Source organism: Montipora foliosa, chromosome 9 (genome assembly GCF_036669935.1).
Source record: "Montipora foliosa isolate CH-2021 chromosome 9, ASM3666993v2, whole genome shotgun sequence".
Lineage (NCBI taxonomy): Eukaryota > Metazoa > Cnidaria > Anthozoa > Scleractinia > Acroporidae > Montipora > Montipora foliosa.
The window spans coordinates 12,205,304-12,217,377 of record NC_090877.1 but is presented as its reverse complement, the minus strand read 5'-3'; the positions used below and the strand labels follow the sequence as shown (position 1 = coordinate 12,217,377).

The 12,074-nt window shown below is 42.0% G+C and overlaps 1 protein-coding gene and 1 pseudogene across 1 annotated transcript in view; both read left to right on the top strand.

Moving 5' to 3' along the window:
• The window catches only part of LOC137969804 (dynein beta chain, ciliary-like), a 46,814-nt pseudogene extending 39,459 nt beyond the window's left edge, over positions 1-7,355 (top strand).
• The window catches only part of LOC137971331 (tetratricopeptide repeat protein 28-like), a 162,608-nt gene that overhangs the window by 92,271 nt on the left and 58,263 nt on the right, over positions 1-12,074 (top strand). The window lies entirely within an intron of this gene.

Sequence of the window (12,074 nt, the reverse complement as noted above, 5' to 3'; positions counted from 1 at the left end):
AAGTGGAGTTTGCAAAGTCGTATGAGGAGAGCGGGCCTGGAACGCCAATCTTCTTCATCCTTTCCCCAGGTGTGGACCCTTTGAAGGACGTGGAGGCCTTGGGGAAAAAAATCGGTTTCACCATTGATAACAAAAACTTCCACAATGTTTCTCTAGGACAGGTGAGTAACGGACGCATTGCGTTTATGTTGTTTTGTTCTATGTACCCGCATTTTGAGACGCGATATTTTTAAAAGTGTTCAACAGATGAAAAAGGCGTTCAAGTTTGGTGCGAGTGTTTCCTCGCTCGTTCGCGTAAGGAGTTCAGTCTTTTTCCCGGGCGCTTGGTATACCGGCTGTTTTCTCTCGTCTATTTTATTTTATTTTATTTTATGTAGTAAGACGACTGACATTTAACGTGTTTCTTTGTTAGGGTCAAGAAATCGTTGCAGAGCAGAGTCTTGACTTGGCGGGAAAGGAAGGACATTGGGTTATTTTGCAGGTAAATAAAATCCTTATGACATAATTGCCAAAGTCACTCGCTTTTTATGAAATTTACGCAACATTGTATTTGTAGGTTCTATAGTTTGTGTTATTTCGATCTTTTGATATTTACATTCAGTCATTTATTTTCCCCTTTCTCAATCTATTCTGTTTTTACGCGGGTCGATAATGTTTCGAATGCTCTTGCAGTGAGAGAAGCACTAATTACGGGACAAAAATTGACCAGTTTGACGGACGTAAAATGTAACCAATCTCGGGCTTAATACTTGACAGCTAAGCAGCTTTTTCTTGCCGTTTTCCTAGAATATCCATCTTGTAAAGAAGTGGCTTCCAACACTGGAGAAAAAACTAGAGGCTTACAGCGAAGGAAGCCATGAGAACTATCGAGTATACATCTCGGCTGAACCCGCAGGCACGCCCGAGTCTCATATCATCCCTCAAGGAATTTTAGAGTCCTCGATCAAGATTACAAATGAGCCACCCACAGGAATGCAGGCCAACTTACATCAGGCGCTCGACAACTTTAACCAGGTCAGTACAACAATTTGGTAGATTTGTGTTGTACATGCGGTTCTTATTATACCGGAGTACATTCGAGTTAGGGTCTTGGATGAAGTTCACTCAAGTAACTTAGCTCGCTGTCACCCATTTTATGCTCTTTCGGTGGGGTTCCGCCTTGAATTGGCTGACATGTAATACTCGAAAGAAATACTCGAAACGAAGAATTTAATTTTCTACATTCCAGAAACTAGGGATTAATGAACGTAGAGACGAACATTTAAAATACATCGTAAAGGTATCCTAGATACAGTACTTTCATTCTGAGTATATGATAATTTCCTCATAAAAATCTGCAGCAGGACTGACCAAATGGTATGAGCACTGCCTTTCACCATTATGTCGTGGGTTGATTCCCGGAGTTGGCGGCTCAAGTTTGGCTTGAGTCAAGTTTGTTGGTTCTCTACTCTGCTTGGAGTGGTTTCCTCCGTATTTTTCTGCTTTTCTCTCTCGTTGAAAAGAAAAACACCAACTTTTGATTTGTAATGAAGGAGGTGGTAAAAGCATGAAGAGGTGTGTGTCCTACATCAATGATGACTCAGGGATCACTCGCAAAAATTTCGAGTTCTCCTTTGTGGGAATCCAACCAACGACCTTCCGATTACTAGTTCGCATGCTCTACCGCTGAGCTATAGGAGTCTCTTTGAAGCGAGGCCATTAAACTTGGTTAAGGTCACAATTATTGTCCCGCTGTACTAACAGGACTGAATGTGTCGAAATGACGCATTTTTTTCTTTCTGGACTCCTACAAAAAAGCAAGCAATTTTTTTCCCGAGTATCCGTAAACACGAAGACGCTCTATAAAAGGGATGGCTTTAAGCTCTGATTTTGTTGGAATCCATTCAAGCACGACAGATTATCCAAGATGGCAATCAACTGACAGCAACACCAAGAAGGAATGATTTCAGGACGAAAAAAAGTGACTGGGAGTTTTAAGCAAGAACGATAAATAACATCTTTCAACATGTTACAGACACTTTCCCGTTAGGGGCCTTATTATTGCACAAATTATTACAGAGCTTTGTATGCGTCCACGGTTGAGTGCTATATCATCTGCATGTGTCTAAGGTACCACGCCTTTTCTAAAAAAGTACATCGCTCCATCTAATTTGATTTCCTTTCACTTACAGTCTTTCGGATTTGTAGAGCACTTCTGCTGGGGTATATATATGAGCTTTAAACTTCGATAAAATGATTGTTATTCTTTTTCTTCTTGTGATATTTTCGTTCCTTTTTAATAGGCAACAACCATTTGTTCTTTGGAAACCTACATAGCGCAATTTATCGACTTAACTAATATGATTTTTTTTCGGAATGGCCTATTTAACATGACGTTGTTTTTGTTTTGTTTTTAGGACACACTTGAAATGTGCGCCCGAGAGAATGAATTCAAGAGCATACTGTTCGCTTTGTGCTATTTCCACGCATGCGTAGCTGAGCGCCGTAAGTTTGGACCTCAGGGATGGAACAGATCTTACCCATTCAACACTGGTGACCTGACCATCAGTGTAAATGTACTTTATAACTACCTTGAGGCCAATGCCAAGGTGAGCGAAACTGATAGGCCGATCTTTGTTTACTTCGGCACTTTTTGGCTTAACAAAGAACGCCGTTTTGTCACTACGAGAGAATTAAAATGGCACTAAGGTAAAATTCTGTAGTTTTATTCCCAAAACCCGAAAATGTCCCTTTTGACTGAAGGCTAGTTTTGCCTGCATGGCCTCATACACCGTAAGACTTTTTGAGCCGGCCACATTTGCTGGAGAGAATAGGCACTCAGACCACAAAGCCGGGAACTCAGTGTCGTGCTCTTTGTTGTTATGTAAGTGAATACTTTAAAATTTCAAAGAATTTTACAAGCAAGAGTTTTGTGACGGGGACTAATTGTCCGAGAAAACTTGAAAGTCCAGTCATTTGCGTACGAGATAAGAAAGGCAGCACCTTTTGCTTGAGACCGTGCGGGTCGCAAACCCGCGACCTCATGGGACGAATATTCAATGGGCTCGCGTTTGAGCCATATTTACTACATGGTGGAAATATGGCGACACAAGATTGAGAATCGCGAGCTACGCTTGCTCCGTAGAAGTCAGCTCAGACATAGTTGTGAGTGCAGTGTGAAAGGAAAAAGGAAACTGAGGAAAGGAAAGGAACTTTATTTAAGTGTCTAATCTTTTAGCGCTGTAGCACTAATTTGGGACACTGTAAATTGAAATTAAGGGAAATCGATTCAAAATTTGGTTTTTTTGGAGAGGGGAAAACCGGAGTACCCGGAGAAAAACTTCTCGGAGCAGATTAAAGAACCGACAAACTGGATTAAGAAGTGGATTGTGTTTTTTGTCTCCTCGTTCAGGTTCCATGGACTGATCTGCGTTACTTATTCGGTGAGATCATGTACGGAGGACACATTACAGATGACTGGGACAGAAGGCTGTGTAAAACCTACTTAGAGGAGTACATGAAACCCGACATGGTAAGAGTGTTGCAAACGTCACCATAGTTTCTCGGAATTTCCAATGTCCAACCATTTGCACATGAATCTCTTGGCAAACTCAAAGCTTTATGGAGAAATTAAGCGTCGCATTTGTGTCATCGCGTTTACATGAAATTGCAAAATTGCGAAGAGTAGGCTACTGTTTGTCCTAAAAACACAGATATGTCCAGAAATGCAGGTAATTAGATGCACGGCTCGGATTTCAATAAGCGTAACCCCTTTCTCCTCTCTCAGAATGTCTCGTCATACAGACTTTCCCCAAGGGCTTCTCCTCGAGTAAGGACTGATAAACAGCTGCATTTACCCTAAGCTAAAAATGACGCTAACCCTAACCTTATTGTTGGAAATAGGTAGCAAATGCTTAGACTTAAAGGGACACATCGTCTTATATGTACAACTTGAGCGCGAAGTGAAGTTTTCGTAATAGCCATAGGCTAATGAACTTGTGGTCCTCAATAAGACCAAATCACAACACCGGGATCAGTGTGGGGGATCTTTAACGTCCCACAGGGTCGGGTTGTGAGACGGGGCCTGTGGTTTATAGTCCTTATGCGAGAAGACTAGAGAGTTCAACCATTTTGAGATGACATTACAAAGACAGCACTTTCTCCTCAGTTATTTCAAGATCCTGAGTGTTGGTCCGTCCTTCGCCGAACTCACGACCTCCCGCATGGCAGCCCGGTGCTCACTGAACCAACGTAACTGAGCCACTGTTGCATCTAATTACTCGCGTTTATGAAAATTCCCTCTTTCTTACTCAGTTGTCTTTCTCCTTTGAGAAGTTGCTCGTTGCTCAGGCAAGAAATGAATACACATTTCGGCCGGGCGTTTGCCGTTTGCTACAAACGTGATGGTAAATCCCGCTAATCTCTCAATTGTGTTTATGTTTGCAGCTTGAAGGAGAGATGAACCTTGCACCGGGATTTCCTATCCCTCCAAATTCGGACTACAAAACCTATCACAACTACATCGACGAAGTGTTACCAGCCGAGAGCCCTTACCTATACGGTCTGCACCCTAATGCTGAGATCGGCTTCTTGACGGCTACTTCGGACAATCTCTTCCGTACCGTTTTGGAAATGCAACCCAGGGATGCAGGGGCCGGGGGCGGTGGGGGTCAGACCAGAGAGGAAAAGGTGGGTAATCCTTCTATTTTCACATTTTTATTCATTCATCCTGTAATTCCGTAGTAAATGTTTAGCCCGCAACGAGACCATTTGATAATTTATCATAAGAAGTGATTTTCGCCCCTTCTCTTCAGGCAGTCCGCCATCTTGGATGAGTCGTGGAAGAGGGGATTACGTTACAGGAAGGGGAAGAGCTATCCATTTTAATAGGCAGGGTCCTTGTTTAATAGTGTGACCATTTATCGTGGGTGGTGACACAGGCATCTCGCTACTTGCACAATCCCATAGTGCAATCCGTTTTGGGGGGTTCTTTACATAAAAATCGAAGTCATAGAAGAATACTAACTGTGGGTCGACCTCAAATACGACCCATGAATCGCAGTGTGGAATTGTTTATTATAATCCTCTGTTGAGTGAAGTGAGAGAGTGCTTTGTCAATTCCCTTGAAGGGCTCGATAACCCAATCCTCAGGGATCATTTTACCAATTCGAAGGTAAATAACGAACAAAAATGGAATTCGCTTGAAAGATTTTTCAAACTGTCTTTTTACATGTTTTCCAAACAGGTCAAGCAGGTTTTGGATGAAATCCTTGAAAAGCTGCCTGACGAGTTCAACGTGCAAGAGATGATGGCTCGTGTCGAAGATCGCACACCGTACACTGTGGTCGCATTCCAGGAGTGTGAGCGGATGAACATCCTCACCAGTGAGATCAAACGATCCCTGAAAGAGTTGGACTTGGGTTTGAAAGTAAGACCGGCTTCGTTAAAAATTTAGACTCCCCTTTACCCTCGAGTTTCATTTGATTTCGTTAACGGTTAATCCCTCTTCTAAACTTCTTCTAGATGTGTCGCTGCCTTGCTCGTTGACTTTTCAGACCTTAAAGAAAAGACATACTTCTCGTTTTTTTGCTCTTGGTTTGTTTCTCAGCAGACATCTTTATGTTTTGCTCTGGGGAAACTCTGAAATTGAGGCTGCTCTCTTTTCAAAACAATCACCCAACTGCGATGAAAACACGAGATCAGGAATATTTTTGAAACGTCTTATCTATACAATTCATGCGATGGTCATCAGAACTGAGCTCATGTCGGTTATTTGATGACAAGACGTGTATCCGAATTTTTTCTTTGTAGGGTGAACTGACCATCACCGCTGACATGGAGGAATTGGGCAATGCACTCTTCCTGGATGATGTTCCCGAATCCTGGACGCGCCGTGCTTACCCGTCCATGTCAGGGCTGGCCGCATGGTTTGTGGACTTGTTGCTGCGAATCAAAGAGTTAGAGAGTTGGACTTCGGATTTCTGTTTGCCCAATGTCGTTTGGCTCTCAGGTTTCTTCAATCCTCAATCTTTCCTTACTGCCATTGAGCAGTCCATGGCGAGAAAGAATGAATGGCCATTGGACAAGATGGCTTTGCAAGTAAGTGCTGTCGCTCGTGTGCTTTATCCATTTCCTTCTGGCCCCAGTTGCTCCAAGGGCGGATAACTTTAACCATTGGATACGTCATTATCCACAGTGTCCAGAGTGAAAAATATACTTAACGTTAAATGTTGGCCAAGAGTTTTCTTACACTCCTTTTAAGTAGATGTGCTTAGAGTGTGCATGTTCACAGCTAGGAGGGTAAAATACTGAAATCTTTGCAGAGATTGAAACTGAAGGATATTGACTTATCCACTGGATAAAGTTGAACAACTGGTGCCTATTATACAGAAAGTCGTCTTAACAAGGGCGTTTCCACACCTTGCTGTAAGGGGGAGGTTAGGTTAGAATTGTCACGGGCCTAACGCCTTGACCTGGCCAAGGGCCTGCAATTTGTCCAAACGAAATTAGGGTAAGCTTCCCTTGATGCTTTCAACTGTATACCGTGAAGAGCTCTAGATATATTACCTGTGTGTTTTATTAGGTGGATGTAACAAAGAAGAACAAGGAAGATTTTAACAGTCCACCCAGGGAAGGCGCTTATGTACACGGGCTGTTTATGGAAGGCGCACGTTGGGACACACAGACAGGCATGATTGCTGAATCAAGGCTGAAAGAGCTTACTCCTGGTATGCCTGTGATGTTTATTCGGGCCATACCAGTGGACAAACAGGAAACCAAGAACGTGTACGAGTGTCCTGTTTACAAGACAAGACAGCGAGGCCCTACATATGTGTGGAACTTCTTCCTTAAGACCAAGGAGTCGCCTGCCAAGTGGACTCTGGCAGGAGTAGCTCTGCTGCTGAGCTGTTGAAACGCGTACATTGGGTGTTTATATATGTACCGTTCACAAGGGTCTTTTTTTGTCTGGTTCTTTGATGATTTTTTAGCATATCTTAGCGTTTAGAACTGATTTCGAAATTCGCAAGAAATGTGTGTAAAATTTCGGTGTTAATCTTCAATGTCACTTATTTTGGTCGTTAGCTTGCTAATTGTATTATCTGAAGATTCTGTGATATCGCTCCAAACGAATCTTGATTTCCACAAACTTAAATCACTTTCTGCTTGGTTCGTGATATCTTTGAAAAACATTAGGATTATGTTCTCCTTTTTTCTCTCATACTTGCAAACATGCGTGTCATCTTTGAGAATTATTCAGATTTGTACTCACTCTCAACTCGCTCACCAAGTGGCATTGGAAACTGATTTCGTTTCGTAGCACTTTCGAAGTGTGAAAATATTTATGTGTATATATTGCTTGTGAAATAAAAACGAGTCCGATTTTATTTTGTGTTAGTTTGCGTGGCTAGAATAGCTTCCAGTGGAGTCAGCGTGCTCGGCGATGTTGGAAAACTTTTCTCAATAAAAGAATCGAAATCAATTTTCAGGTGCAAATTTAGGCACTGTTGAACACAGTTGCCATCATTGCCAAAGAAAGCTGTCGAGACCATTTTGCTTAGTTGGTTGAGCATCGGAGCGCGGTGCGGAAGTCGTGGGTTCAACGACAGCCGGACCAAGATTCGGCGCCTTTTAAAGGGGGTCCTTGGGGCCGGGTTGCTATGTAAATTCCCATCGGCCATTTCTCAGGTCGAAGAGCGGCAGGCAATAGACACCCCGCTTGGCCATATGTGGTTTATTGTTGAAAACTCCCATGGTCTGAAAATAATAGCGTTGCGAACACTCTTTTTTCGCTCCAAACCTGCGCTTTTACTCGGATGAGGATTGGCACTAGTTAGGCATGCGCATTCTTTGCATGTCAGTTCAAATTAAACGATTCCACCATTGAGATTTCGTTTCTTCTGTTTTACGAGTTTCTTGAACAGTCATTGTTCTAACCTGAGTTTCAGCCCTTCGTGAGGGGTAGGGGGTCCCCTTCTAAGAAAAGTCTGATACTCGTGCTATCATGATTTACCCACCGACTGACAGTTTGCATTGTCGTCCAGCCATCACTTCGACAACGCAAACGAATCGTGACAAGAAAATTAAGCGCATTTACCTCTTCGTCGAATTCTCGTTAACATTTTACTAATGTGGTGTTATGTACAACACTGAAACCAAACGGCAAATTCTCTGGTAACTTTTTTGGGTTGGATATGGTCCACACCCCACACCGCTCTCCCAAGACTCCCATGGTACGACATGGCTCCTTTTACCCTCTGAGGTAACTGGAAAGGCCTCGAGCACTCCTTTATTTTTCGGGGTCCTCGAGAACCAAAGCTTTCTTTAGCTTATCCTCGGGTTGTTTTGGTTTCTTGTTCAAATGTTACAACCTCATTCCCAGGGCATTTCTCTTCACTAGTTTCATGCCCGAGGGAACCCCCATTATAAAATCGTTTGGCGTTAGACAGGTGTCATTCTTGAACGGGAAAGGGACCAATTATTTCTGGGCTTTACGGCTGGGAGAATAATCCTTTTTATTAAAAACTAGATCATTGGATAATGCAATTCGAGAGTTTTGATTGGCTAAGCCATTATACCATGATCTACAAACACGGCAAGCATATGCGTGATTTTTTTGGCCTTTTTATTTTTATTGTAGTCTAGTTTTCTATATTTTGGGGGCGTTTTTAATAAAACAATTATTCCACTCGCGCTTGTTGGATATGAGATGATTATAGCCTCCTCGGCGTTACGCGCCTCGTTGGCTATCTATCATCTCATATCCAACGCGCGCTCATGGAATAATTCTTAATTATTAAATTTTTAACCTCTGTTAATGCATTTCTCGTACTCCGATTGGTTCACTCAATCTCGGTTATCAGCTCATATACCTTCCTTTGACCTTATATGGCAATTGATTGCGCTAAGTGTTTGCTAAGCTAAAACTTTTTCACCGGAAAGCGAAAAAAGCAACAAAAAAAACCTTTTTGTGGAAAGTTTGGATCAATTCCGACGATTAGAAGTACGCGAAAAGGCAAGGAGTGTTTTTGTGATGGTAGCGTTTTTGACTACGGTAGCGCCTCTGTTAGTGCAATGAAAACTAGGGATAGTCTATAGTTCTGAAATTTTTTCCTTGCTCTTGTTCATGTGGTAAGCACACTAGTACAGAACGCATACGCATTCGTAAAATACGTATTAAGAAAAAAAAATTGCAAAAACTCGGTTTGGGGTCCCCCGTGCTACTTTCGATCCAAAGAGGGAGAGATTAATCGGTCCCTGATGAGCCATACGTGATTAACCCCTTGACTACGGTAGCGCCTCTATTAGTGTAATGAAAACTAGGGATAGTCTATAGTTCTGAATTTTTTTCCTTGCTCTTGATCATGTGGTAAGCACACTAGTACAGAACGCATGCGCATTCGTAAAATACGTATTAAGAAAAAAAAAATTGCAAAAACTCGGTTTGGGGTCCCCCGTGCTACTTTCGATCCAAATAGGGAGAGATTAATCGGTCCCTGAGCCATACGTGATTAACCCCTTTTTTTTTGTCTCTAAATAGGCTTTTTTTATTTACACATAAAAAATAAATATATTAACCGAGTTAAATTGAGAATTCACAGCAACTGTAACTTTTTTTCGTCAGTAGAATGTAAATACTAAACGATTTACGTCCACTCTGGCAAAAGCTTCGCCCAGACACCATGTGGTTTTAAAACTTTCATGATTCTGCCTAATACAAGATAATTTAAACTTAAACCGTAAGTGGGCTTTGATTGCAGATTTGAAAAGTGCTTCCGGTGTTACAGTTGTTTGGTGAGCTCTATGTTGCACAATCGACGTATGTATAGAATATCTAGCCACTGATAAAGTCCAGTTCAATAAATCAACTTGTTGTTTGCTTAAAGGCCCGCCACGTCTGCCTACCTTACCTAGTAGTTTAGTATGCCTCGAAAGGGATTGATTAGTTCCTAAGATCCTGTTAATAAAGGTTTGGACAAAGGCCCAAAAGTTCATAATAGGTAAACAATCAATAAATGCGTGTTCTATGGTGTCTGTTAAAGGATTCCCATCCTTCGCAGCGAAAGAGCGGTTGGGATCACTCGGTGTACGATCTTCCAATGAAGGTCGCCGTGTCGATTGGTTATCAGTGGAGAAAAACCTGCGTCTGTCTAGTGTCTGGCCACAAGGTATTACTGAACATCGCATCTTCATCAAGTTTTTCCGATTTCGCTCGGATTTTCTCGCTTTTTTCGGTCACCTCGCAGCTCTTACAAGGTCTCACCTGATTGGAGACCACCCTTGAGGTTTAACAAAAGAACAAATAACAGAAACAATGGACCCTAGGCCTAAAACAAAACGGTAGCCTCGCAGCTCCTACAAGGTCTCTCCTGATTGGAGACCACCCTTGTCTATTGTTTCTGTTATTTGTTCTTTTGTTAAACCTCAAGGGTGGTCTCCAATCAGGTGAGACCTTGTAGGAGCTGCGAGGCTACCGACCTCGCTCTCTTATCAGGAGGTGTTTGTTCCACTTGAGCTTCGCTTTCATTTAGCGAACTGTTTGCTCCTCTCAAACTTAATCGAGATCGCTTTCTCTTTTTTATTTTCTTTTCCTTTGCTACTTGGTTGTTATTCTCGTAACTTGCATTAATGTTTTGCTCACTTGCGACAATTTTGACGGCCTGTAACCTGTCTTCCATGTAATTATTCTTCATGAGCATCGTAATGTTACTACATCCTTCACCAAATGACTGACTATTTAGGGACTCGACGGCATTGTTAGTATTGGGTGCCGCGTCCCACTCTTCGTTATCTCGTAAAGTGTAGGCCTTACAAAACATTTTCAGAATTCTCTCTCTTATCCACCACCTCACCCAAAGCGCTGACTGAGACCAATGGGCATTGGTTTGTTGATTACAAGTAGCAGCTAGATCAGGTGGAAAGAGATGTTTCGCCTTGGTTATATTCTTTACACCACAAAGGACGTCGAAAGCCAACTTGACGTCTGTTTGATTCGTTAGATCTTGTATGGCATGTCCAATGTAGCGAAAGGTTTTATATTCCTCTTTGCGTTTTGTAACAATATCACTTACTCGATTAGCAGACGTTTTCCAGTGCACAGTACACCCGCACAAACTTTTCTCGCAGAGTTCCGCTCCGATACTTCTTTCAAAGCCGTTATATTCTGCTTGATCAAAATCTACCATGATCTGCCGAAGAGTCTGCCCATTTTTAAACGACGGGTGTATTTTAGTAATGTGGGTAAATATTTCACGAATAGCTATTGCGTAGGCATTGCTGTCTTGTTCATTCAAAAGAACTCTCGCAACCGCGTTAAACTCGGCTCCGTGGTAATTTCGTTAAAAGCAACCATGTTCAGTAATAAAGGTCTGGAAATCCATTGTTATTTGTGTATGTGATATCCACGTACAAATCTTTGGTGTTTCTCTGTAGGTGTGCTTGATAGGGAGCGAGAAAGGTACTCTCGTCCTTCCATCTGGTATTTCCCCATTTTTCGTTCACTTTCGCTAAGATTCCTGATCGACCGTCTCTTGCATCTCTTCATATTCTTTCCTGGACTTGTCAAATTCAAGAACTTGAAGGAGTGGGACAATTCCTGGATGTTAGTTTAGTTATTTTATTGCCAGTCAATCAATCATAGCTCCGCAAGAGCGTATGAAAACGCCAGTTTTGGTAGTTTAAGTCCGCGAGAGAGAGTTAGCTCCCGGAAACGGCAGAGTGCTGAAGTTCCATGCCAGCATAAAAAAGTTAAAACGCTGCAGCTGTGTCTACAAAATCTGTCCTGTAATAATATAGAGAACTGCGAATTTTGTGGTTCCAATACATCTTTAGAGGGAAACTTTCGCCGTTAGTGACATTTCATTTACTACGAAATCTGTGGTTCTAATATATATTTAGGGGGAAATGTTTCGCCGCTACTGACATTTCAATAACTGCAAAATTTGTGATTCCAACATACATTCAGTGGGAAATCTTTCGCCGTTAATGACATTTTGATGACTGCGAAATTTGTAGCTCCAATATTTGTGGGGGAAAATCTTTCGCAGTTAATGAGATTCAAATTACTGCGAAATCTTCGGTATATAATAAAAGTATAT